Source organism: Pleurodeles waltl, chromosome 2_2 (assembly GCF_031143425.1).
Source record: "Pleurodeles waltl isolate 20211129_DDA chromosome 2_2, aPleWal1.hap1.20221129, whole genome shotgun sequence".
Classification (NCBI taxonomy): Eukaryota; Metazoa; Chordata; class Amphibia; order Caudata; family Salamandridae; genus Pleurodeles; species Pleurodeles waltl.
Genome location: NC_090439.1, coordinates 579163701 through 579188234, shown reverse-complemented (window position 1 = coordinate 579188234; position 24534 = coordinate 579163701). Strand labels below are relative to the sequence as shown.

At 40.8% G+C, this 24534-nt stretch overlaps 1 protein-coding gene across 2 annotated transcripts in view; it reads left to right on the top strand.

The window, feature by feature from the left end:
* The window catches only part of GAREM1 (GRB2 associated regulator of MAPK1 subtype 1), a 505367-nt gene that overhangs the window by 256616 nt on the left and 224217 nt on the right, over positions 1-24534 (top strand). The gene's annotated exons all lie outside the window — the stretch shown is intronic.

Here is a 24534-nt window from a genome sequence, read left to right as displayed (position 1 = left end):
TACGGATACAGCTTCTCCTTGATGGCTGAAACCTGTCCATTTTCATAAATTGTCTTGTCTAATGCAACGCAGTGATCTTAACCAAATCAACCCCTTTGAGTTCTCCCAAGTTGATTCTCTCATCCGAGACATTGCAGTGCAATAGGATGAAACTTCGGAGTTTGATAGTTGGTAACAACAGTACTTAATGACAGTCTTTTTTTGTACATTAGTTTGCTCTTTACCACTCAACTTATGCTTGCATCTGTCTACAAAAAAAGGATCAGAATGCATTATCGCCAAGTGGAACTCGAGGTAGTCCTGTTTGATGGAATGTTGCTCTGTCTTATTTGGGAGTGTGCCAAGTTGCCTCATGTTATTTTTGCAGGTGAACTGTCAGATGTAGATTAAGAATTTTAGTCCCCCAAGAGCATAAGTACACTACATGGCAATTATGATAAAGAAATAGTTGTTTGATCCAAATAGTGACCATGTTGCTGAATCTGTATTTAGTGGCAGCCATTCATTTATGTTGAACCCTGACTTATCCCACCTCACCGATGGAGAATGGGTGGAAGTTAAGAATGTGTGTATCCAATGAGTAAATTCACTTGTCAATACTAATTATTTAAATGAGCAAATAAAAAACAATGTGGTATGTATTTGGGAGCTATTCACTACTCAGTTTCTTTTTATTATGACGATCTCTTGCGCTCCTTGTTCGTTTTCATTTTATTTCTGTTCAACTTGTTTCAGCAAATTGTTAAATTTAGAGTTACATAATTGATAGCTAAAGCAAGATTATTTTTAAATTGACTATTTGATGAGTTCTTAATGCATCTAGGATTATAGACCAGAAAAGTACTTACAGTGCCAGACTGCGTTTGCCACTATATCCGCGTATACCTGACTTCTTATAAATAGTTCACTCCCCTCCCCACAATCGCAAAGGACTTTCCTCAGCTGAGCTATGAAATAGGTGGGCAGCAGCTTTGGTTAACCACTTCTAAATAATTATCACAGCATTTCAGATGAATGTTATAATTTATGTTTCACTCATAGTGAACTCTTAAAGCATTTATTTACAAAGCACTTAAGACACTTTTATCTGCACCTGCTAAAAATACAATAGTAAAATGTAATGAGATGTTTTCAGATTGCCACTTTTATGTGGTTGTCACTGTTTGAAACTCCATTTTTGCCTATATATTTTTTCTGATTCTGATCTTGGAAGGAGACAGGGTTTTAGCCTTCTTTCGATCTATATTTTTTTGCTTTGCAATGTCAATAGCACAGCATCAGAAATTATGTATTAGTCTGCTACTGATACCATTGCATGGCGGATGAGAGAAATTCTTGAAAGGGCTGTCGTTAGATGCCGTGTGGTTGTGCTTGAATTGAAGTAGTGCAGAGATTGTACAAGGCTGAGGGAACCAAAACAATGGTAAAGCAGCTAGAAATATTGGAACCTGAATGTTACTCACAGTGGTTTCAGGACTTGTCAGAGATAGTGTCCTACAGGGCATGGGTTATGGCATCTAGTGGCATAGACTGCTGGAAATACAAGTATGAATCCGTTGTATTTAGCTCTAAGCTTGACTGAAAATCAGCAACGTTGGTCCCTGTGGAAGGACTTTGCTGGGCATTTCAGAGGTTATAATAGTGTCCTACAGACAAACATAATGACCTTGCCGGGGACGTAAATGAAGTTCTGTGGTAGTAGGCTTTTGCAGTAATCCTACTCAGCCAGTGTGTTGATCATGGTCTTTGCTTCCTGAAAAGGCTGGGAAGGAGAGTCTTGTAGATATTTAGGAGTTGGTATTTTGCAGCAATTGCAGAGGTCATTATAAATGACCCAAGCTGCTTACTTGAGCTAAAGCATTCCTTATGTTTCCTGGTAGAGTGTGAGGATACTAAGCTATAAGGTGGGATGACAACAGGTGCAGGGAAGCTCATGGACAGAAGCAGAGACAAGGTAAATCATCTCTATAATCGATGTGTAGAAAATGTAAAGGCTGAGAGCAATCCAGTGAGGAATTTCTGTTTTGTAGCCTGATATTTTGACTTGGTAACGAGATGTGAAATGAGGGAAGGGGAAAATATCTGTCACCCACAACGAGATGGTAACTCCTGCAAAAAGATGAGATAGCACCCAGTCAGGAAGGTGGTTTCATTTCTAGCCGAAGACAGTATGCTAAGAAATTTGGGGTTATGCTTGCTTGGGCTTGTGCAAAAGATGGTATGTTTCAGAAATCTACTTGTTCCGTTTTGGTGCTATGCAGTGAGGTGACATATTATGGGAGGGTCTTCATGAGATCAGATCTCTGCTAATAGCTTTTCTGATTAGGTTAGCACTGATATTATAGCAGGGGTTGCAGCAACACTTTGATTTTGTCACTTTTCTGAAAATATGCACGCAGGGGTTTGAAGCAGACGAGAAGTAGTATTTCCAGAGTTTGAGTGTCTTCTGAGCCTACACACATCCAGAAAGCAACCAGCTCCTTTCCAATCTCCTCCCATACTGGAACATGTTGGAAATTTACTTTACCGCTGATCAGAACAGGAGTAAACCTTTTTCGAGGGTGGGGGAAAAGGGATGTAGGGAAATGGAGTTTGCAATCGCTTACTAGATGTTTTTTCATGAGCAAATATATGTGTCTATTCATGCCAAAATGGAATTTACAATAGCTTGCTTGGAGTACAGCTTCCAGACCTACCTCTGTAAATTCTTGTGAATTCCTGAAAATCGTATACGTCTATTAAGACAAGCGGATGTACACCTGTAGCATAGTGCACTTTTGTGACTTATTTCAAGACTCTTAATTTATTTTCATGTTGCTTAATATGGTTTAATACCGATTTTCTGTTGTTAATCTTTAAAAAAATATATATATATTGGAATTCTTCAAACACAGTTTACTTAATAGTGGTATTTAAAATTGCACAGTAGATTAGGAACACCATGTTCCCACCCCAAGATGCACTTCTTTTACGTACATTTTATTTCACGATCAAACAGTTAATAATCTTGCCTTCATGGTTATGCGTGTACATGCATACAATTAGGGAGCATTCTGGAAATATAACTAGCCTCAAATTGATAAACTTGGCAAACCTTTGCACACATTTTTAGTGTTGAGCCACTGTCCTTAATACAAGCTGAGGTTACAGCACATCTCTTTTCTTTTACACACTTGCTCTTATACTAAAAGCTTTGCATTAATGAACCATGTACACAAGTTTGAATAACTTACTCATATGGAAACATATACCTTAGTGGAAGGCAATCCCTTTTCATAGATCCATTCTGTGGTACTATAAACTTGCAGCCAAAAAAAACTTGTGCTGCCAGGTGTTGAGCCTGCTTGTCCATTGACCAAAATAAACTTGAAAAGGTATTGCTATTGATCTCAAACGATATGCCTTGGGGATTGAGCAATAGGAATTCCACATGTTGGTGTAATAAAGCATTAATGGACCTGAAACGCGTGCAAGCAAAACAAGCATTTGCAGTTCATTTTGTAAATGCTTAACTGGATTTTTATGCCACATAATTGTGTCCTCTCTGCAACATAATCCCTGTAGCCCCACATATCACTAAAGCACTTACATTTACCTTCTTCCTCTATCTGCAGCAAAAAAATGAAAATATTGCCATTGTTTTATTATTTATTAACACTTATTTCTATGGCGATTCCATGTTTCTCGGCAGACAAATAGTTATGCCACAGTAAATTCTGTATCCTGTAATTATAAATAACCATGGTATAATTTTGGATGCCAGAAAAAATAGCAGTATGTATGGTCTATTTATTTTTCATTTTACTTCAGCCAAGTCTTATTGACCTGTCCGGTAGAGCCAAAACGGGCTGACATGATATTTGCACCCATTAAAGCATATAGCAGGGCAGAAAGCGTGTAGCAAGGCAGTATAGCTCAACTAAATACTGAATCTCAATTTTCATAATTATTTTAAATATTTAGGCCTAGCTAAACTCTGGGAAGATGCAAAGTTACAGAAAAGGAAATAAAGGACTAGCAAGCCTTTGAAGTCAATGCCCTTGTGCAGTATCATTGGGAGGAGGGGTCACTTTTACCTCATGATTCCAACAGCATCTTCGGAAAAAAACAACTTGCACACATCCAGACCCAACACCAGATTGCAGAAGTATGCAGAGCATGTGAATCTACAGCACTACATGCCACAAACAGATGCTTACAGGGTAAGTAACATAATCCTTTTTCTTAATTGAGGAATCCAACACCAAAATGCACTAACCAGGCAAAGTTGGAGATCTAAATAATAGAAATTAACAAACAGAATATATTGAATTTTATATACAGAAAATGCGACATGCAACATAGGTTACGCATCAAACTGTGAGAAAAACATGGAGTTCCTTCTCAGTATGGCTCGTTAATGAGAGGTGCAAAAGTATTGCTAGCACTATTGTTAAGTAGTATAGCAAACATACAGTGTAGGCTTCAAAAGAGTCACTGTTGTCGAGGAGGGAACTTAAGTAAAAATATGGTGTTCAGAAATGGATAAACACCAACATTATGTTAGCACTACTACTAAGTATAATAATAGTGTATCAAACTTGCAATGTAGGCCAGGAGAAATAACTGGTGTTGGACAGGAAACATCATTCAAACATGTGGTGTTTAGAAATAAATACCCTGGCATACACCATTGTTATATGCCGATTAGGTTTAGAGACGTTAAAAAAGCCCCAAAATGCCACATAATGTCCAAATTACAGTATTTATATTGTAAGTAGTATAGGGTATGAGCCATAATAGAGAGCAGAAAGGCTGTTGGCAATATTAAAATAAGCAGGCTGGAACGTAAAAGAAGCTACTCCCATAGTATGAAAAGGAAATGGAACCGAGTCACATACGCCATGTGCCTGCAAAAAGCGATAACAAGCGAGGGGGGGAGGTGGTTTAAAGATAATCTCAGAATCGGAATACAGGCTGCTACTGGTTGAAGTTTGTCTGTGTTTTGTCAAAGTAAATACAGAATGCTGAAGAGTCACCTGTGTTTAAATGCGTGGCGACTAGAAGTACAAGCATTAGCAGCTCGAGGATTGAAAGCAAGCAGCGGCTCAGGAAGGACTGCAGCAATGACTGGATGGACGGGTGTGAGCGAGGGGGCAACAGATGGACAACCAAAAGGATCAATCAGTGAAGTTTGCTGGGAGGAGTGGCCATCACACGCTGTAACAGAATGAAGCGTGAACATGATGGCCAACAAAAATGTTCTCTTAGTGAAATCGCCTGGAAAAGAACTAAGCACACAAACGAGGGACATTCACCAATAAAAAGGAAGCCTTTCAGACAAGCACAACAAAGAAAGAATGGCAATAGTGAGCGTGGTTAAAAGACCATAGACTGCATACAGCCCGCTGCCTCGGCTCATCCTAAAAAGAAAGTGGCAGCTTTATATCATATAAGTTTATTTAAGGTGTTGATAAAGGGCTGTGACTGAACAATAAACAAACACTGAACATAATAACCTCAAAGCTGAGTAAGCCTGTCCCATTTGCTTTGAATTTTATGAGGAGATGGTCGGAGCCCATATTAATATTCAGACTGTACAATCTAGCACTATTCAGTTTTCTCCATTTCACCTGGCACCACTTCTACTGTGAAGAAGCCAGCAGTTCATTTGGGAGAGGTGTTTTTCAGTGAACAATCCAATACTGATAGGCGAATTATAGAGAGGATAACTGGTAGATGGGTGGCACACTAGTTTTTTCACCTCGTAAGTGATTCATTGGTAAGGAGTTAGCTGAAGATTTAAATTATCATTGTTACCTCAAGAATTTAGCAGAGAGTTACATTTACCAGTATCATGTTTTATATACCACCTGCTGAGGCATGAAATAAGATGTCTGGGTTGCTGAGAATCCTGTAGTAATATGACCCGGTGCATGTACAGGCTTGAGAATGCCTCAGTTAAAAAAAAAAAAAAGGTTTTTACATTGAATGGGTGTAGAGGGAAAAACTGAGTTGCATGTGAGTGGGTTAGCATTCAGTGCAACATTTAGTAATAATACAAAGACTTTGAGACACCTCAGAACACGTTCTGGGAAATTTGACATTGAAGGACAAGTGTTCTGTTATAGTTAGTCAAGAAAAGCATTCTGACAGAGACCAACACTAGACCGAATTCATAAACCCTGATGTGCATATGACAGCACCAAAGCCATATTGTTGGCAAGCTGTGCCAATCCTACTGCACAGTCGCACACCACACCAATGTACACAATAGGACTACCATCCTAAAACTAGTATATATATCAGAGGTAGCCTCTGCAAATCTCAGGAGCAGTATTATGGGGGGGAGGGACACAAACAGAGAGGGGTAGGGCAGTTAAAAAAAATAAATAAAAAAAAAACTTACCTCTCACCACGATGCCACCATCTCCTGCCGCCTCAGTCGTCGTGCCTCTTCCCTCCTGGTGCTCTCATGCTAAACCTAACATGAAAGCAGCATCAGGAATGGACTGAGTGGGACAGCTGCTCAGACACAGCCTTAGGGTCTGTGCAGTTTCTCCAGCCCAGCTGTGCAGCACAGACAGGTTGGAGAAACTTAAGTGCGTATGTGTATTTGGCCAGCCTGAGACAGCCGGCCAAAACACATGCGCACTTAGGTGCACATCACTCCTCCTCCCCCTCCCATGGCCCAGACCTGCCCCTCCCTTCACATGCTGGCTGAGCTAGCAACAGAAAAAGAAAACAATAGTGAACTATCATTTCATTTTTCTGCTGATGGCTCAGCCAGGGGGGCGACACTCCTTCACCTTTGCGGAGGAGCCGCCCCTGATAAATATAAGACACCCTAATATGCGCACCATTGTATCATATCTATGTTCCTGAATTGTCTTTGGTATGCATAGTTTGAAAGCACTTTACTTGGGCTCAGCATTGGATAACTGACCACCCAATCCGGAGTAAAAAGGGAAAAGGTATTTTGGTATTCCAGCCCACACATAAGGCAGTGCAGATATCTCCGACTCTACCACACTTTACTTTCACTTTAATCCAAACAAACTACTCTAAAAGTAAACGTCGAAAAAACTGGTTGCCAGTCTCATTCTACAAAACACTGACAAAAAGACACCACCGATTCATGGCGTTCCTAAATGCCCAATGAAAGATCTCCCAGGTTGAGAATGCTCTGCAATGCCACAAATGGCATAACGTAACAAGTAAGCACGACGGACAGGAGGCTATGGAACATAACAAAGTTATTTTTTGTGCCTCGAGTGAAAGAGTGGAAAATATTGCTAGTGAAAGTGTCATTAGATGCTGTCAAAGAAAGGAAAGAAATTCAAGAGGACATGTTTAGCAGTTGAAGAAAGTAAAGGGGAAGGAGTTCAATCTGCTTGAATGAGATATATCTAATCCTTTAAAATATTGAAGAAAAAGGTGTGAGTGAATTGTGGGATTTTTAATAAAGTAGTGTGGTGTCACTATGAGGGATGTTGTGCTGAAGTGCTGTATTATCTTATGTCGTAGTACTCAGCAAGTATGCAATACATCTTTTTGCTCACTTCTATAACCCAGGGATGGCAGAGAGAGATACTCGGTGCGCAACTGTCAAGGCTAATCTTGTAGTTAAAACTCTCTGCACATGAGCCATTTGAATGAAAGTAGTTTACATGCACTTCTCGGTATCTGACTCATTTGTGAAGTGATGCTCGAATAGCTCACAGGTATGTGTATGTCAGTGTATGTGCATGCATGTTTCTGTGTGTGTTTTTGCGTGCACAATCATCATTACACGGATATACAGCTTCAGAGAATGCCTGCTATAGTTCCTTGGATGCACTGTCCTTCCTGCGCTCCTAAGCTACCAGCCAATCAGGCCTTCTTGCACCTGGGGTCAACAGCAGGCATGCAGTGCTTTAACAGAATCAGATAGTCCTATCATCTATAGGTCTAGATTTGAGGGTTAATCTCCACAGTTTACGTACCCAAGTTCAGTTTGCATGAGTACACTAGTGCAATGTTAGGCAGCTCTTCTCTGCTTCTTGGACCTAGAGATCAGGATGCATTCTTAATCCTAAACTGTTACTGTAAGGATTGTCAGTTTTAGATGCAGGTTTTCTTTGTGAATGTCTTATTCCCATTTGTGCCAATTGAATTATTTTGAAGTACTATGGCCCTCATTACGAGGCTGGCAGTCCTATGACCGCAGGCCTCGCCATGGCGGTCCTTCCACCGTGGAGCCGGCGTTAAGGACCGCCACATCAAGAATTGTGTGATGCCAAGCCTCCACAACCCTGCCTGGCCCACCAGTGCAGTCGCACCAATATGATCGGTGGTGAGCACCTCCAACCCGGCTGCAGGCCTCAGCCTGCCGGCTGTATTACAAGGCTGCAAACCGCCAGGTTTTCCGTGGTGGTCACCCCGCCATGAAAACCCTGGCGGTCACGCACCCGGTGACAGGAATCTTCATTTCTGTTGCCGGCACACACATGTCCCACACATGCACACATCCCCCCCACCCATCCACACTCACAAACCCCCACAACTCTTCACGCACACATGCATTCACATACACACCCAGGCAGCATACGCATACATCCACTCAGACACCCCCACTCACTCACATTCATCCATACAGACACCCCCATACACAAGCACATACATGCATACACACACATTCACTCTCATACATGCACATACTCACCAATACCCCTCAGCAGACATGCACACACGCACCCACACACACATGCACCCTCCCTCCTTTCGAATGCCCACTTACCTTCTCCGTCAAGGAGGACGTCCGGGAGGAAATTGGTCCTAGCGGTCTTGCATCGCCAGCACCACCACACCAGCAGGACTATGCCAAGCTGTATTATGGCTTGTAATATCGTGGCCGGAGTCCTGCTACCGTGGCGGTGCTGGCGATGCACCCGCCTCTGCACCACAGACCTCCAGCACAAACTGCTGGTTACTTTCCACCACAGAAATGGCAGACATCTGTCAGCACTCGCAGTATGGCGGTCTGCAGACCACCAGCACTGGCGGTCTGGTGGCGGGTTTGGCTTTGGCGGTCAGGGAAATTGACTGCCAAAGTCAAAATGAGGGCCTAAGTATAGTCTATCTTGAAACGCGAACTAACTCATTTACTACACTGTGGCGTGTCCAAGAGGATCTGATTTTGGAATAAAATGTCACACACCTTCCTCTTACTTGAAGATGAGTTCATGATTTATCTTTTTGTTAAGAACTTAATTGCCGGACTGTGCAGCTCCAGCTGTCTATCAGCGGTAATTGCAGACAGGGATGTGTCCTCACTGTTGTAAGTGAAGGATTTAAAGAACAATACTTTTACTTCCTGTGCCTCTTCTGACCTCCTTGGGTCTTTCTGGGTAGTAGTAGGTATGACATGGCATCGCAAGAACTTCATAAGGGGCCTACGCAATTTTGCTCTAGTCAGTCTGATGCGTATCAGACTGAGATTGTTTGGGTCAATGAGAGCTGAGAGCACGTTGCTGACAAATGAAGGGTTCTGGTAGTCATGAGTCTGAATCTCAGAAACCTAGTTTTTGAGCTAGGTAAACACAATATCATAAATTGATATGGGGCAACATGTTGTTTACAGCTCCTAGAAATACCAGCAGTGTTGTATGTAGTCATAAACTTTATAGTATTAGCATATTGAAAAGTGCAATTCAGAAACATAGTGTCATCAAGCTAATATCCAAGAGCTTTACATCAAATTACCTGTAAATTAACATTTGGTTCCCTGTAAATGCCATCCCCAATAAAATTTGACAGTGTACTCTTATCTCAATTCTGACATTGCAGAAAATGAGCATGTAGGTATCTTTGTATCCATGTGAAGGCAAGAGTGAGTAAACTGGTAGCATTGTGAATAAACATTTTGTTCTAAGTCTGCAGGAAATACACAATGCTTTTCATGGTTTCTGACCACATAAATAGACACTTTTTTGTGTGCAGGTATAATGAAATAATTGCGGTTGTATACGTAAACAACAGACCTAACCTGCAGTCGCAGCTCGCAGTGCTAAAGGGGGCGTGCGGCGTGCGCAGGAGGGAGCGGGGGAGTGGCTAAACTTAACTGAAAGCCGCGCCGTGTCCTGCTCCTCTGCTGGCTCCCAGCCTACCCTGCGGCCAATCCTGACGCTGCTCAGAGCGTCAGGATTGTCTGGGAGCGCCCAGCTAGGGCATTCCCAGGCAGAGTGGGAGCCTGTGCAGGCGCTCTCGAGCCCAGCCCTGTGCGCATGTGTGTTTGACCTGCCCGAGACGGCTGGCCAAACACACATGCGCTCTGAGGGGGAGTGCTGATCACTTCCCCCTCACACTTGTCACCCCGTGGCCTCGCCCCTTTACAAGGAAACAACAAGAAACAATGTTTATAATTGTTTCCTTGTAAAGGTTTTGCAGCTGCCTCTGCGGGTTTTGGGGGGGATGGAGGAGCTGCCACTGCTGACCTGTGATGGACCTCGCTCGTTTTCAATGTGCCTTGAGTCAAGCGTAAGTCTGTTTTAAAGAGAAACACTTGAGGGCTGAGGTAAATATACAGGCCTCACCCTGTAGTGGAGGCTAAAACAAGGCTCAGAAAGAGCAAATCGTTCTGGGTTTTACTAGAGGGTGATGGTATTATTACAATAAAATACTTAGTCATCAAATAAAAAGAGCGAGTGAAGACTACACTTCCTCTTCTGCTCTCAAATAGGAAGAGGACATGACTTTTGTGCATAGTAATTGTATTTATCAGTGGCTTCTGGTCCAACAGAAGTTTGAGAAACTAGAAAAAAAAAGTAACCTTTAATTATACAGTGATGTACCTGTTCTTATTTTGTATATGTAATGGGCTGCCAACACAGATAAACCTATTGAATCACTATACAGAGCTTTCGTTCACTATAGTAGTGTTCACGGTGCAAGCTAGATTCTTTCACCTGGGAGTTATTGTTTCGATTTTTCTACTCCTCTCCTTTGTGGGCATGACCCAAATGGTGGTAGATCTGGCCCTACCAGGCTGAGGCTTTGCCAGTTGTACATTTTTGGGGTTGTTAGCATATCTCCTGATAGGAATTCAAGAATTTTAACATCCTTATGCACCCGAAAAATGGGGATCATGTGTCCTTACTCTGCCGCTGGCTCGCTGTTAAGCAACAAGTGGTGTTGAGCTATTTCTGCCCCGTGGATCGTGCTGTTGATAACAAGGTACCCGGTTTCTATCAAATAAGGTTTATTATTGTAAGCTGGTGAGGGAAGTATGATCAGCAAACCGGTCACAATAGTATTCATAGAAAAAGTAAACTCAGTGCTTATTGGCAGCAAAGGCTGAATAGTATATCCCTGTCGCTGATAATAGAGGGAGATAATTTCAGAGTTTGATTTAAAAAAAAAAAATAAATACCTCAAACACATAGCTGTTTAAGAGCAAGGACTAATCCCTGTGGGCTTCCTGGCTTTGGTTGCATTATCTTTCTGGTTTTGTTTTGTTGTTTATCTTCCTAGTGCTGAATAAAGCCCCAAAAGAGTGTTAGTGCTTTACAAGCGTTATCACAACATGCAAGATAATTATGGTCCCATTCCCAAAGATATTATGAAGTATGTAAAGTAGTCCTTCTGTAGTACGTTTTTTACCTTCTCTTACATGTCTTTGAGTTGGGACAAAACATCTGAAGTGGGAACTGACATATTCATAGAATATTTCTGTACAGTTAGTACAACTAAGAAGCTTTGGCAAAGCTAGTAGATGTCGACTTTGAGTCTATTGGCTCTGCCATTGCCTTTTGCTTATGCTGTACAGCATTGGCATAGTAGACTTTGGCAATAATTTGTAGCCATGCTGTATAGCAGCGTTACTGCTGTGCAGCATGGCTAAAATAAAATAATAAAAAAAATGGAATATGATACAGCAAGCGCTAATACGCTTAAAAAACACATTTAGCTCTAGCTTCAGCATAGGGTTTTCTGAAATTATTTTTATCCACACTACAGCACTTCTGCACTGCTCTGTAGCATGGCTACAAAACATTGCCAAAGTCAGCAGCACATGATAGGGGAGACCTGTTCACTTTGCCAATGCTTGCTGATAATGGTGAAATGGTGGGCAACTATTTGAGTATGGCAGTCAGATCCCAAAGGATGAAATTGTGTGACTTCACTTGAAGGATGTTTTGGTAAAATAAATTAAGTGCGCCATGGGGCTAAATGAAGCACAGTTTAGAGATGGTGTAAAATGGCACACAAGCTCTAGTTTACCACTAAATTGCGGTGCAGGTAGTGGCTTTTAGGAGACACTAAAATTGTATGTTTGATGGCATATGTGGCTGTAAATACACATGCTCTGCATACTTCAGTTCTAGCATTGGGTCCGGAAAGTTGCAAGTTGTTTTTCTTCGAAATGTTTTTAGAGTCACTAGGTCTAGTGACTCCTCCTTTTGTTGGTAATGTGCATGGGCATCAACTCCATTGTTAAACAGTTTTCTTCCTCTGTCGGGTCTAGTTGCGCTGCACCGAGCTCCTGGTCGACTGTTTTTCAGATTCTTTCCATTCGGGATCCACCCCTTATCGTCGATATTGTTGTTTATCACGTACTTTCATCCCTTGAGTTTCGGGACCAAGAAAACATCGCCCGTCAGATTAACGCATTCGGACATAGGCATTTGGGCGCCATTTTTTTGATTCATTGAACTCGAGAATGATTTCCTAATGGAATGCCACCTGAAAGTTCCGCGGACTGGCCAACTTCAGGTCTGCAATCTCCGTTTGTCTCCCGACCACCGAGAGGAAGACTGCAAGGCCTGCCAGTCCTTTGGATCAAAGAAAACTCTACGGGACCTAAGGGCACACTGTAGAGAAATGCAAAGACAGGAGGTTGTGGATATATCTGACATCTTCCAATACCAGAATATCGAGTCAGAACAGGAAGAAGAGCTGTGAGAGCATCACACAGATCAATGGGTGTTCAATATTACCTAACATGGTTACCATCTGGAGATCATTTCCAAACCTTCATACATTCCCCCTTGCTCTCACACACTCTCCCCAGAACATCTCGGTCTGCTCAAACAGGAAGTCCAGATACTACTACTCAAGGGAGCCATAGAACCCATTCCCACACGACATCATGGGACAGGAGTATACTCCCTGTACTTTCTGATCCCCAAGAAAGTCTGGTCACTAAAGCTAATTTTAGATCTGCAGGTGCTAAATAATTAAATCTTGTCGGAGCATTTTCACATGGTCACACTTCTGCAGGTGATCCCACTCCTTCAGCAAGGTAATTTCCTCGCAGCACTAGGTTTAAAGGACGCCTATTTCGCATCCCTATTAATCCAGCACATTGCAAATACCTCTGTTTTCTGATAGCAGGCAACCATTACCAGTTAAAAGTTCTCCCATCTGGAATAACTGTTGCACCACCTGTGTTCAATAAATGTCACTTACTCAGACATAACGTACATGTCTTCCCATATCATCAAAACCAGCACTCTCACACTTTGTCTATATCACAACCACATTACTATAGACCTGCTCCATCAACTAGGCTTCACTAGCAATTTAAAAAAATCTCATCTTCAGCCTCTTCAAATACAGCCCTATCTTGAAGCTGTTGTAAACATGCATTTGGGTTTAGCTTTTCCCAATGCAGTACGAATACAGAACTTTCAGACACAATTATTATGTTTTCACCCCGACCAGAAAGTTAAAATTAGATGTGTCATGAGGCTACGAGGCATGATGGCCTCATACATTGCCATAGTGCCATATGCCCATTTTAACTTGTCCATTGAAGTAATGTCTAGCACTTCTGTGGTCTCAGTCACAGGGTCACCTTGAGGATCTAGTGTTGATAGACAGCCATACTCATCACTCTCTGGAGTGGTGGAACAAAAACAACCTGTTAACGGGGCAGCCTTTCTACAACCTAGTTCCTCAGACCATACTGACAACAGACGCATCTAGACAGGTTGGGGTGCCTGCCTTCAGGATCTCACAGTCTAAGGTCTGGGGATTCCAAACACCGCAGTCTATACATCAACTACCTAGAACTTCTCACTATTCAACTACCCTAAAAGCATTCGCATCTCACCTGATCAACAAAGCTGTCCTGATCTGCACAGACAACATGACAACCATGTACTATGTGCAGAAACGGCAGGGGGCACATTCTCTGCAGCTGTCTTGCCTATCGCAGATGATTTGGTGTTGGGCTATTCGTCACAACATCCATCCACTAGTGGAACATCTCCTGGGGGCTCACAACAATTTTGCACTTTAAAAGTGAAGTGAGACTACATCTTCTTTCCAGTATTATTGCTACTTCTGGGAAATAAACCCAAATTTAGAATAACAAGTATTTTAGAGAAAGCTGGATTGTGTCTGAGATTTGCCTGGTACATTTCAGAGAGCTGTGCCAGTGCAAGACTATGACTACAAAGACCTCGTCACGGGCAATATAGGTCTTGTAGCTAATACTAGAGTCTATGTGTCATGAGACGTGAAAAGCATTTTTTCATTCTGTGCTGGTGTTTGTGGACACAGTCTTTTAGCTGTAAATATACATGACTTCATGTTTCTTGGAAAAGGTCAGAGCAACACCACTTTTTTGAGTGATGCATGGCGAATGAAATATAGGTTGATGCTAATCCAGCTCCAACATACTTCTGTCAGTATCCCACATTGAAAATTGACGTTTCGGACAAATATTCACATATGCAATGCTTATTTCGAACTTTAGGACCTCTGCGCTGCCTGACTTTAAGTGAGTAGGAAACTAGTGTGTTATTCTGTTATATCGTCTGGACCAAACGAAAACATGATGTAATGTATTACACCATATCTCGTGCAGTTGTTTGGGAGGCCCTGCCAATTGCATCATAGGAAATCAAAATATCAAGTACTCCTACTGTCCCTTAAATTTTGTAGGAAACTTTTTGAATTAGAAGCTAGTAGGTGGCCTTCAATGGAGTTAAAAAGATGTGGGAGTGTCCTAAGACATCTGTCTTACCTTGATTTAAGGAAGTGCTGGCCCTGGCAAGGAAGTGGTGCAGAAAATGGGACCTCATTTTTATACCACACTCCCTTAAATGTCCTTTCCAATCTTGATTAATCCTCCAGCAGTGCTAGAGTTCTTGGTGCACCAGTGATATGGTGCCTGGAATGGGAGTGGGGAGTGAGGGGAGCTATGGGGGATCACACCAAGGTGAAGAATGACATAATATTTTTAAAAAGCGCTATGAATGGGAACAGGGAGAAGAAACTGGGTGGGGATGGGGAAAGTGAGAGTGAAGAAGAAACAGGGAGAAGGTAAACAGATGGTAAAGAGAAAGTAAAAAAAAAGAACGCTTATATCGGGCCGTGTTTTTAAATTATTATAAGAATTAGTGCCCGAGTTAAAATGTAAGAGCAGCTGATGGCCAGTGGTGGAACACTAATCGGGCATAATTAATCTGTGCTTGGTCCGTGCAATTCTGAAAGAAAAGGAAGTGACGTACGGCAAGTGTTGCCCAACTCGAAGGCAGCAAAGAAGAGTGACAAGGGTGCCAAAGAATGGTAATAAGTGAGGTGGTTCCAAGCCTATTATTGAACACAAGAGTCTCGCAAGTGAGATTGTATGAGCTAGCGCATGATCATGCAGGCAAGACCCAAAAAGGACTGTGTCCTCTTTGCACTTGTACCAATAGGGATTTGAGCATTTTACTCCTGTCATACTGTTAGCGCACCTGACCTTAATAAGTAAACATACAAGGGGACTCAAATAGGTCAATTAACCTTTTGACTCCCAATTAAGATGTTCTTACCATAGCTCCAGTACATAAACAATAACCAATAAACAATAATCAATAATCATCAACAAATCAATAACGGTAATAATCAATGGAGTCAGTAGATTTCACACACCATGACCTTTCAGTCATGAATAACCACACCTTTTAGTAAAAGTTAGAATATTTATTTCACTATATTAACAATGCTAAGGTCATGTAGATTAATCTCAAAATCAAATGGAACACATACAGAAACAATACCGGCTGTCCAAAGCGGCGGAAGAAACGTAATCTAATCAAAGCTTGAACTACAACACATTCTAAAGTTATGGTGCATATCAGTAACAAAGTCAACTGCATCAAAGTAATTTCATACATTAAGTTTATCAGAGAAATTCATCAAGCATTAATTCCTATTAGCATGTTTTCATTAGTGAGGTTCTTAACTAAAACCAGATTAGCATCAGCCTGTTGGGCTTCACGCAAAACAATTTATTAACACAAATTTGGAAAAACATCTAACTACGGCTCTGTCAAAACAGGGCAGTTGGTACCTAGAAAGGAAAAAACAAATATGCAAAATAATCAACAGTCTGTTACATGATACCTATCCTCAGTGTGGATCAGCAAGCATAGTCAGTCTTCATCCTCAGGACATCAGTTGATCCGCAAGGCATCAGGATTCAGCATCATAATTCAGAAAACGCAAAGTCTCTAAGCATTAAAGTTAAGCACTCCTCTTGTCAAGACGCACAAGCAATAAGAATAACCTTTCAGTCAGGAAAGGAAATGGGCAATGGTGGCATCTTCTCTCAGTGTAGTATTGTTATATTAAAACTAGTAAAACTAGTTCCCAAATCCCTATTGGCCAGTTAATCTCATGTTCATACTTTGTCCAATAAAACTAAACTTCAAATCTATTAATTCTACTATTACTTTGTTCACATGTTGTTGATTGGTTTGTCCTGCAATGTCCTCATCATCTGCCTTGTCAGGTAACAATATTGTTGCAGCTTCTACTCCTGTCAATATCTCCATTGTTCTTCTCCTGAGAAAGTCAGTCTCACACACATTACACATAAAATGTTGCATTTACAGGAACATCATCTCCTAGCAGTCGGTTCTCATGTGAAAGCTTCCGTTATGAGCACATTTAAACAATACAATAGAAACCACAGTTTAACTCTCTGGGACATTTTTTTTTTTTTGTGGTTGGCCCATTAGGTTTGGTTTTAGAAGTGTTGGGAGCATATTTGTTAGTCCTGAAGAAGGTGGTGAAAGGATTCAAAAGACCACCGAAACGCGTTGACGTTACATGACATTACTGGACCCATAGGAGTAGGCCGGAATTGAACAAGGATTGGTGACAGAAATTGATTGGCCTAAGTCTACCATAATTGGGACAGTTTAACTACAGTAGACTATTGCAAATGTCTTTTTTTTGTCTCCCCTTTGTTGGATTTTATTGTTTTTATATGTGGTTTTTATTGATGTTTTTTGTTTTGTGATTATTGTGATATTGGGTTTTAACTATTCAGGTATGTATTATTAAATTAACATTCTTAGATTCCTTTGTTTTTAGATTGATCATTTGAGAGATTGATTAATTGAGGGTGTTGGATTTCTTTTCCCTTGGGGGAACTTGATTGTTTCACTAACTCTCTAGGACAGTCATTTATTAAATGTTAAGAAATACAGCTTCTACATGAGGCCTGGCAAACCAGGCCAAGACATTCGCTAAGTTAAGGCCTACAATTAATTGAACTAAAACATAATGCATAACCCTTAATATAAATTATTACTACATTAATCAAACATATATTCAACATTTCATAATATTAAATCATTGATTAGTACATTTCGTTAACATTGGTGGCCATTCTTCGTGATCACATTTTCAAATGTGTGCATTATTTTCTACGTTATTTTATTTTCTAATAATAAACGTATTATTCAGAATACATAAACACTCATTAATAATTTCTATTAATACACCTGCGCTAGCAGTACTACTTCCCAAACTTATAAATGGTTTTGTGAATTAGGCTCATCCTCATTTGGTTTTACGTTATGACCTCAGCTGCCGCATTTTCTTTTTTCTGTCATCCCAACAATTTCTCTCTCTATTTGAAGCCAAATAATTCTGAGCAGCCTAGAGAATTTTGCTTCATTCATCAGGCATTCTTTTGGGGTGGCAGGAGTAGTGACCCTGGTCTGTGGGAGGCGGAGCTAGCGTTTGATAGGCAGATAGAACATTCCATTCAGACAAGGACAGTTATGTAAACTGGCCTTCTTACAAGATCTGTTGTTGAGATCATCAAGACCAATTAAGAAAAATAGTGCTTTTGTTTAAGGGCACAGAATTGCAAGAACAGAGAGAATGGGAAATTTCAAATGAATAACAAGGGTTAGTTAAGTCAACAACTACTGTGACATAGTTTTTTCCCAAAATAACTGTTACATCAATTTCTGTAGTGTTAGTACGTGCCAGGAAGTGGCCAGCATGCTAGTTTTTGGGCGGAGCTCTATTGTCTAATTAGATGTGGCCTGGGCTCTGGTAATTCTGATGTGCGGAGGTTCTTAAGCATCTAAATGTGGAGGAATAGGAAATAAGTTCCACAAATAATAAATGCTCACAGTGCTTGATTTTTGGGTCTTCTGAGTAATGGTCTTGGTTTATTGTGATGATATTGTGCCTTAGGATAACAATTTGGGTAATAAATACATTTACGTTTCGTTCTTCTCCAAAGTTGCGAGCATGGTGGTAGCTAGCTTCAAAACCTGCCAGCTCAATTAATGGGAGTCTTGCACATTGAACTCTGCCTTTGATTAAGCTCTACATTCTTATCAATTGTTTCAAATACTGTGCCCTTTAAAGCTATTGACACAAGTGTTTGGAAGCTGTCACATCATTACAGTATGAAACAGCAAACCCATGTTAACACTTTCTTTGTGCTTAAGTACATGGCATCTAATGCAAATCTTACAGTAGTAGGTTGTACAGTCGAAGTGGGAGAAGGCAAGGAGTAGCGGTGATAGCATCAAGGGAAAGGGTTTTATAATCAAGTGGGGTAGTGTGGAGGGCTATAGTTGAGGCAGCTCGGAGAAAGACGCCTGTGGGTGGGGAGAGGGTTCATGGTGTGAGTGGGAAATGATGAAAGTGGAGAAGGGATGAAACCTGTTAGATCTCAGTTAACATGTTATTCCAGATCATTTCAGCCATCAGGTTTTTAATGTCACTGGTGTTCAATAAGTTGAAAGACATGCTTCATGGTCTGGGCAGATGCTTTGCTTCGGCGACAGGAGTACTCAAGGAGTATGTTGTTGTTCTTCAGAGCTGTTTGAGCTGCATTTACCAGGCAAGATAATACCACATTGAAGGCTTGCTTAGGGCCTTTTTAGTTGGGGTGAATTGTGATGTGCCGATAGGTGGAGGCAGGAAGAGAGGAGCTGAAAAGAGTAGCAGGTTCATTGCTGCTGAAGAGTGCATGGTGGTGATCATCATACAGCTCTGATGCTCTCTCCTGATAAATTCTGCAGATCAAGTAAATGTGTTGGATGGTGTAATCTTGGGGGACCAAGACACGCAGAAAGCCCATTGTTGTTGTGAACCGGGTCTCTATAAGACAAATGTCATCAAGGTTGTTTCCAATGATTAGATCACCTCTGTGTGCAGCATGCATGCTTCTAAGTGTGCATTGAACAGCATGAAGTGCAAAGTATGTCCAATGTGTTTGTTATGCATGGTGGCGGTTTGGATGTTTATCAGGTTACTGAGGTTGGATTTTGCTGTTTAAAAGAAATATTGGCACAGCCATTTCAAAGGAGCTTTCCCTTAAAGGCATGCATATTCATATTTTTAAAATAACCCCTGCTTAAATGCGTACTTTCTGTAACGTCTTTCTTGTCCTAATACGTCAATCAGTGATGCACTGTGTTCAGAGCAGTTTCCCTCACAGCACCTGCTTCTCTGATTCTTTTGTGAGGTTTGAATATCTGAGTATTCATAGCAATACCTGTGTGCTTCACAATAGAACATATCTTCCAGATGAGAGCTTTAGCATTCCATCTTCCTGAAAAAGGTTTGTCTTAAAATGAGGCATAGTCAGAGAGTTATTACAGAACTATGGAGCTTTCACTTCAATGCAAATGATTTTGATGTTTCCACTAGTAACACAATTCTACAGTTGTCATCTTTGACTCATAAAAGCTTGTGAATCTATTTCAAATGGATAGCTATTAACTTTCAATGCCTTAGACCCCGAAGTAAGCCTGTTTGATGACTTCAGCATAATGTACTTGATAATTATCACCACATATACAACATCTTGGGTGGCATTTCTGTTTGTGAAGACACTTGTTTCACAATAATTACTCAATTATGTGAAATATAGAAAATCTGTAATATTGTTATGCAAGGACCAATTTGCAATGGGTTGTCTGTGCTTGATGTACCAGAACAAACTTGAATAGAAATTGGTAAAGTTATGTTGTTATGTTATCTGTATTTGTAAAGTTCACTATTACTTGCAAGGGTATCCTAGTGCTGAGCAGGTGCATGTGCCCAGCTCTGCCTCGGGTAGGGTAGTTAACTGGAAAGTCACCCATTCAGCTTCTTTTGGAATTCAAGAAAAGGGGCGTGGGCTCTAAGTAGGAAACCAATGGAGCAGAGGTGTCTGGATGGTGTGAAAGGAGATGTGACAGGTTAGGTAAGTGGGGCCTACGTTTTGTAGTGCTTTGAATGTGTATGTGAGGAGTTTGCATTGAGCACACTGGTGTAGCGGGAGCCACTGGAGTGAGATCTGATGTGAGTTCTGTGTGGGAGATTGAGGATGAGTCTGGCTGCCAAGTTCTGGATGGTTTGTGGTCTTCTGGTGAGTTGCTTTGACTTGTGGGGTCATGTTGAGGTTGCTGTTGATGATGTGTGGGTGTGGACCTGAGTTCTGCAGGCCACATGTTGAAGTCCCATAGTGAGTTGTTCTTGCTGAAGATCACTACTTATGTCTTATCGGTGTTGAGCTTGAGACAGTTGGCTTTCATCCAGTTAGGAATTTGATCATACAGGCGGTGAACTTGTTCCTTGTGTTGCGGCTCTCGTCTCAGTGGGAGAGGATGCTTTGTGCATCATCAATGCAGGAGAGGGCGTTAATGTGTGCACCGATGACATTGGCAAGAGGTATCATATATACCTTGAAGAGGGTAGGGCTGAGTGATGAACCTTGAGGCACCCAGTGGATGAATTGTTGGGCTTTCCAGGAGTAAAATGCCAGGCTGACACCTTGTGTTCTATCCATTAAGAAGGAGAAGATGCAGTGGAGAGCAGGTTCTTGATGCCAGTCTCATGGAAGCACCTGATGAGGTGTGAAACAGTGTCAAGTGATGCAAAGAGGACCTGGAAAATAAGGGCTGCTGTGACTCCTCTATCAAGGATCCTGTGGATATCATCTGTGGTGGCAATGTGTGATGTTTTTGTACTGTGGTTGGACCTGAATCCAGACTGGATAGCTTTGAGGAGCTAGTGGTTGCTGAGGTGGTCAGTGAGCCTTTGGCTGGTTAGTATTCTTTAAGACCATGGTCAGGTATGATAGGAGCGAGCTGGGTTTGTTTATGATGAATAAATTCACAGCTAACCAATCATGTTTGATAGGTTTATCAAAGGCTTACTCTCCAATTTCAGCCACATATATGCCCTAATTAATTATTGCTCGATCATACACAATCCCTAAGAAGATTGCTAGGCTTTTTGAGAATATCTCACTCCACAGAAAAAGTTCCTTCAGACATAAACCAGTCTGAGTTGGTTTATAGTAAGTTTTGATCTTTTACTTTCTGTGTCTAATATGTGCCTTGGAAGTGTGTGGAAGCCAACTTACTTTCACAGGTAAAGGCATCACATTTCCCAGACCTTCTGCTAATAGGAAGTAGCGAAGAAGCATTTGGGTCCAGAGCCCCCCACATTGCATTCATACTCAAGCTGTGAAGCTAGTAAAGTGATCTCACTATCTAATAGGTAGTTCATATTTAGTTGGAGTCCACTGTAAGGACTGATGTTACAGACTGAATGCTCCTGCTGTATTAGGTGGCATGCTCACAGTTGACAGAGATTAGAATTTTCATTGCTATGTTACACATATTAGATTGTGAAGAAATGTGTCTCAGTCATAACTGTTGATAGACTGTGAGTCTGCCTATTTGATTGGCCATAGTGGAATGTACGAGAAACGATGTATCAGGGTGTAATAACGGAAAGACATTTAGCTGTCAAAATACAATCTGTGCACAAGGGATTAAGTGCGTGAAGGGAAATAAAATCTCACTTAAAAACATACATGTAGACTTTTTAAAAGATGGATGTTTGCATACCCTGTCTGAATTAACTTTGGTTTTGTAATTAGTCCCCCAGAAATTACTAAAAATGAAACTTGGACAAATTCTTTTGACAAATGTATTTTAAAGACAGACTGGCTAGTAAGGGCTTTAGGCTAGTGTCTTGAGGTGGGATACAGTCAAATGAAAGACTGCCAGGCTGCTCGGGGTTACATTCCCAGTCAACTACAGACAAAGAGGGTGGTAAGAACACAGACTTTCTGTGTATTTGTGTAATGTTTAAACATGCTTTTCCCCTACATGTATCTGTTTAAAATTACCTCTTGGTTTTCAGTAAACTTGGTACTTTTAAACTGCTGTTTTGTTCCACCCGTAACTTTGTAAATTTCCCTACTAGTTTTTCCCTGATACCGTGATAGGCCCCACCATCGCCCTCCTCTCCCTACCACTCCCCCTTACAAGGTTAAAAGGCAAAATACACCTCAGTGGCTAAACAGAGTGTGTTTTATGAGACTTTTTAATCTGCTTTATGGTTTGAGCTGTCTTTGGAAAGTGCATGTAATACTCGTTTTAGGCTTGAAAAAAGTGATTTGTTTAGTGCTTGAAAACCAGTATTGCAGTGGCTTTAGAATTGGGCCTTACCTGAAGAGTAGAATCGCAAAGCTGGAAAGTGTGGATTGAGCCTTTCTTTATCCAAAAAGATTCTGAATTTAAGATTACCTCCCTGCCCCTTGACCCAACAGCCTGTGCTTGGTGATTGGCTCTCTACCTCACAGGCAAACCTGAGCCCTCCCCTCACACCTGCACTGGCCCTTTAAGTTTGTGGAGGTAGCCCCAAGACTACTACCTCCTTCTTGTGAGCCCAGCTACCCAGTGCCCTAAAAGGCCCAGTGAGCTAGAGACAAAGAAGATGATAAGAACACAGACTTTCTGTGTATTTTTATAATTTTAAGAGTGCTTTTCCCCTACTCCTGTTTGTTAAAAGTTACCTTTTGATTTTCTGCGCATTGTGTAATTTTAAACAGCTGTTTTGTTCTTCCTGTGACTGTTACCTCTTGGTTTTCTTCAAACTTGTACTTTTAAACTGTTTTTTTGTTCTACTCGTGACTGTATAATTTTCCCTCCTAGTTTTCCCCTATTGTGTACTAGACTTTTCAATTCAAAGCAAATTAAAAAGTATGTATATACCTAGACGTGTGTATTTCTTTGAACAAATATGTGTAACTGTTTTTTTCTTCTCAACATATATACATACTCTTTAGACCTGCTTAACAAATGAATATATTACATAGTTAAATGTGTGTGTGTGTGTGTGTGTGTATATATATATATATATATATATATATATATATGTACATATATATATATATATATATAGTTCAATGCTTAACATGTTCATAGTTCATTGCATAGTTTCTATACAAGTTGGTTGATTAGATGCTTGAGTCTCTTATTTATCACCATGGGTAAATATTATCCATTTATCTACACACGTTTCACTATTGAAATATTGAGGAAAAGATGAAAATATAATAAAAAGTACACAACTCACCTTACACTTAAGTCTTTGTTTATACAATGCAACTTTAAATCTCAATTAATTATCTTCCTTACACATATATTCCATTTCTATGTATCCTGTATATTTATTGCTTTAGCCCTACTGTACAAAAGAGAAACAAATGACTCTCTCCAATGAACTACTCTGTCTCACCCTAAACCTCTCTCATGCTGTTCTCGGTCTCCACTCTGACTCATCCCAAACCTCATTCTAACTAGACTCCTTTCTAGACTCTTCCCTCCTGTATCCCCCAGTTCTCAGTTTACTATTATGATCTCCCAAACAACCCTACACCATTTTCCCTCGTATATCTCTCCTTTGACTCATCCCAAACCTCATTTTACTACTATGATCTCCCTAACCCCTTGCTACAGACTCTTATCTTCTCCATCTCTCCTTTACCCATCCCAAACCTCACCTTACTGATATGATCTCCCAATTAACACTTTTTGGATTCTTCCCTCTTCTATCCCTCCATTAGTCTTTTCAATCCAACTAACAGACTCACATGACATCGCTCAAATTAACTCACATTCCGTATACTAAAACTAATGCTACACTTATATTTCCATATACTAATCTGTCACTAATCTTTTTGGGTTCTGGTGTAGTGTACTAATTGCCGAAAAGCTCTTTGACGCCTCCTCAGGGGTAAAAAGCGCTATATAATGCAATTACAACAATACAACTAAAACATCCAGGACAATGTTCCATGGCTTTGGCATCAGAAAAACATTTCTGCATGAACACAGCTCCAAAACAAAAATAGCACAACAGTAATACTTTCAGATCTAGGATTAAAGGGTTTGGGAGATTTCAATCTATTTCATTTTCTTTCCAATGCAAGATGCCTCTGCTGATCTATTGCATGACAGCAGTGACCTGTATCATTCG